This window comes from Rhinopithecus bieti, unplaced genomic scaffold, assembly GCF_001698545.2.
Source record: "Rhinopithecus bieti isolate Rb0 unplaced genomic scaffold, ASM169854v2 scaffold_19969, whole genome shotgun sequence".
In the NCBI taxonomy this organism is placed as follows: Eukaryota; Metazoa; Chordata; class Mammalia; order Primates; family Cercopithecidae; genus Rhinopithecus; species Rhinopithecus bieti.
In genome coordinates this window covers 1829968-1834099 of record NW_016810434.1, presented here as the reverse complement: position 1 = coordinate 1834099, position 4132 = coordinate 1829968, and the positions used below count along the sequence as shown (strand labels likewise).

The following is a 4132-nucleotide window of genomic DNA, read 5'->3' as shown; positions in this document are numbered from 1 at the left end:
AAAAAAAAAAAAAAAAAAAAAACAATGATTTTTTTTAAATTATTGATATTCCACAGCAAACCCTCAAATTAATTTTAGAGAAAATTATTAATGTTGAATCCGGTGTTGTGTGTTTATTTGAAAGCCAGAAAAGTGTTGAAGGTGCTATTCTTTTTCAAAGGACACTCTCAAACATCCATGTCGGATGACCCTTTCTCAAATCTGTTAAACAAGCCTGAGGAAACAGAGAGCAGTTTTTCCTCCCCGATTTCTTTAGACATGCAGGAGCAATTTCAGGAGCAACCGAAATCGCTGTACATTCTGGTGTTTGGTACAGTCACCTATTTTGCCTCTGAATTTTCTGGAATCTGAGAACACTGTTTTTCTCTTTGGCATTCTTCACGTGTTTCACTTGTCCATGCCTCTGACACTTAGTGAAAAGAAGAAAGGGGGGAAGTGCTCCCCAGGGTTCCTTTTCAAAGGGCCCTGGCCCAGCGGGAACAGCTGCAGCTGTCCACAGCGAGGTCCACCTGGCCTGGCTGCCCCTTGTCCACTAGGAAACAGGCACTGGCCCAGGTAGAAACCCTTTCTCCTCCCCACAGCCTCTAAGAAGCAAGGCTGGTTTGCTCCACCTCCCTGCAGCAAGCGCCATGCAGATGAAACGAAGCCGGGCTAAACACACTTTCCCAAGGAAAAGGCCAGCTGCCCTACCCAGAGAGTACACAAGGATGTAGGACTCCAATTCTAGGCTTTAACAAGGCAGCTGGGTGTGAGGGGGTCACACAGGCTTTCAAAGTGCGCATGACAACCTCCTACTCCCATTTAAAGGGAACTGCTGGCATCTGTGGAGTGAAGTTCTCCCCTGGAGTACCCCGGGGCGGGGTGGGGACGATGGAAGAAGGGTGTTTATTAGGCAAATATCCAATTTTGTCTGCCTGCCTGCTGAATCCCTGGTTTGCTAATCCAGCCCCAGGGGCTGCACTGTGTACAGGGCACTTGTGGGAGTACAAAAAGCGTGAAGTATTTGTGTATTTTTCAGTCTGCAGTGCAAACAAGCCAGCTACAGTACACAGCCCCCAAGAACCCCACAGCCAGGCAATGAGCTGCTGACCAGTAGCCCTGTGGCCCCCTCTTCTGACCAAGCAACTCAAAAGATTGACTCTTCATTCAGTGCTCTCTCCACCAGTGGACCAGAGCATCCCTGAGACAGTGAAGTGGCACTCCACTCCAAGGCTGCCTGGCCACAGGGGCCTCACTAACTCCACACAAGCTTCAAGGAAGCCACGACTCTTTCAAATGTAGGATCTTCCCTTTATTAGCTTAAATCCCCCTAAAATCACGAAATAATTTCATGAAACTGGCATATTTCTCGAAGCAGAGGGGAAAATAAAACCACCCTAAATCTTACCAAATATAATTAACTTTAAACTCATCAGACAAGCGACAACTTTCCATATGGCTGGGTTTGAGTGGAATTTGAATCCCAGGGAAAACATCTCCACAATTTCCTGTAACCCTCAAGAGAGAAGCGGCAAGTCTAGGAAAACAAAAGCAAGAACGATGAAGAAAGAGGCACAAGAAGCATAGTCAAAAAGAAGAGAAGACCCCTGATGGATCTGGATTCCACATTCTAGAATGACTGCCCCAGGACAGACCAGAAGCTGGGAAAAGCCTAAATAAAGAGCCTCCAAACTCAAGCCAGGCATAGCCAGGGTGTCCTCCCCTCCCTGCAGAGTCTGGCCCAGGTAGCCACACCGTGAGCGTCCCCCTAAACAAGCAACTGCAAAGCCGCTCCCAGGCCCCAGGGAGGGCCTGCCCCCAGACACAGGGAAACCCAGCCAAGGGAACTCCCAGCAAGGTAAGGAAATGGGCGGAGAGAAGGCTGGCAGGTGAGGTGGCTGGAACAAACTGGTCTCATCAGGGAGGCCTGTGACAAACCCGCCTATTCCTCCGCTTTCCCCGCTGTATATTTTGGATTTCACAGTTTATTTACTTTACTTTTTGGCACCGAGCCCCCTGAGCATGCCAATACAATATTTGTTTAAACACTATTTTATGCCGCTTGCGAAGGAAACGTTTACTTTCAAATTCTCCTACATCCCCCAGAGCCTCATCTGCAAACAGCCTATGAGCGTTTTACAACTGCTCCCTTTATCTGAAGCTGTCGGGATTAAACCTTCACACGCCCGGCAAGGGCGGCGGAGAGGGGCCCGGGACACCGCTGCGGCCACCGAGCTGCAAAGCCCGTGCCAGAGATCGCGCATCGAGCGAGATGCCCGGGCTAGGGGACAGAGGGGCGCCTACAAGACTCCCAGGGCGCGGGACCAGACACTAGGGACAGGTCTACTTTTCCAGCTGGGATCAACTCTAGGAGCCACAGAACAATTACACAAAAGAGAAGGTAGTGGAGAGAGGCACCCTGCGTGGGGGGCTCGAGGTCCCCGAGAGCCTCAGCGACCGATCACCCAGGGTGAGGCGCACAGGCTCCATCCCCAGCTCCCCACGCGGTAAAAGTCGGGTTTCCTAGGAAATGCCAGCAGTTACCGCCGGGCTGAAAGGCGCCGAGCTGGGTGGACTCCCAGCTCCCCGGAGCGGCGGGCGCACTCACACTCACACACGCAAGCACACGCTCCCTCCCAGCTCCCCGCCCCCGCCCCGTCCGGGGAAAAGGCTCCCCTCTCTAAACCCTTAATAGGATTGGCGCCCAACTCTCTCCGCGCCTCTCCCCATCCATCACATACAGATCAAGTTGCAGTAGTGGATTTTTCAAATTCCTCAGCAAATATACTTGTTGAGAGATTGTCGGGGTGGGGGGAGACGATGAGTAGGGGGGCAGGGATGAAAGTGAGGTGGTGTGGGGGAACCGGAGGACCCGGCAAAGGATTACGTGCGGATCCCTTTGGGAAGTCAAGCGGATCTCAGGGCCGAGGGCAGGAGAGGAGGAGGAGAGAGGCAAAGGAGGGGGGTGCCGAGGAGGAGAGCCCAGCGGAGGAGGAGAGCCCAGCGGAGGGGGAGGGGGCGACCGGGCCCGGCGAGGGGGAGGAAGGAGCGAGGAAGGAAGAAAGAAAGGCAGGGCTTCGGGACGCGCAGCGCGGAGAAGTGGAGTTCGAAGTTCTCAAGTGGCTGGCTGCAGCCCCTCAGCGCTCAGCATGCCCGCAGACACGCTCCCATGCCCACCTACGCCAGCTTCGGAGCATCCCAGCCTCCGATCCCATCCTCCAACCCCTGTAAAAACAGCCCCCGGCTGGCGCGCGAAGGCCGGGCCGCTGTGCACCCCGAGAAGAGTGGCGCTCTCCCCCAGGTAGGGAGGGGGTGCAACGTCGACCCCAGACCACGAGCTCCAAGCCCCAGGACCCTCCTTACGTCCCCGCGCTGCTTGTCCAGAGCCCCAAGCAGGGTCGCGCCCAATAACCTCGAGTCCCCCGAAGCCCAGTGCCCCAATCCCAAGGCCGAGGCGCGGGTGCCCGGCCGAGGGACCCTCCGAGACGGCACAGCATCCCAGTCGGCCCGCGCTTGGCCGAGGTGGGAGGCGCTTCGCCACGAAAAGCAAGTAAAAGAAGACCAATGTAACTTTACCGAGGGAGACAAAAGTTTGCCTCTAGCACGCAGGTGGCCTCTCGGGCGCCGGGCGGTGGCTGTGGGCCCCCATCCCACCTTGGCTGGCGCGGCGACCCTCGGCTGGCTGCCTTGTGTCGGGGCTCCGGCCAGCCGGGGCGGGGCGAGCCAGGAAAGAGGGGACCGAGAGGCGGGCGGGCGCCGCTCAGCCCCTACCGCCGGCGAGCAGGCGGCTCTCCGAGGCACCGGCGCGCAGCGCGGCCCGCGCTCTTTCCCCCGGCTCCTCCCGCGGCTCCTGGCCTTCTTCCGCGCCCGCAGTCGCCGCCGCCGCCGCCCGCTCCTCCTCGAAGTCTCATTGATGGGAGTTTGAAAAAAAGTCCGCGGAGCCGTGCTGCCTCGGCTGGCGAGCGCCGGCACTCCCGCAATCCGTCAGCGCCGCCGGACGGCGCAGCGCCCCCGCGCGCACGGTGCGGGCACACCAGGGCCCCGCGAACCCGCCAGCCCGCCCGCCCGCTCCGTGCCGGGGGACGCACGGGGACACGAACGCCGCCCGGGGCGGGGGAGGGGAAAGGGGATCACAGGGACTCTCCCCACCCAG

General features: G+C 57.6%; 1 protein-coding gene and 1 long non-coding RNA gene across 3 annotated transcripts in view; one reads left to right on the top strand and one right to left on the bottom strand.

Moving 5' to 3' along the window:
• Positions 1–3971, bottom strand: part of GLI2 (GLI family zinc finger 2) — a 263236-nt gene extending 259265 nt beyond the window's left edge. For both annotated transcript variants that reach the window (XM_017891983.1, XM_017891984.1), the window contains exon 1: positions 3556–3971. The gene's annotated coding sequence lies outside the window, so the exon portion shown is untranslated. The remainder of the gene's footprint in view (positions 1–3555) is intronic.
• LOC108542114 (uncharacterized) overlaps positions 3075–4132 on the top strand; it is a 4462-nt gene continuing 3404 nt past the window's right edge. The window contains exon 1 of the long non-coding RNA XR_001889168.1: positions 3075–3280. This is a non-coding gene — a long non-coding RNA (uncharacterized LOC108542114). The remainder of the gene's footprint in view (positions 3281–4132) is intronic.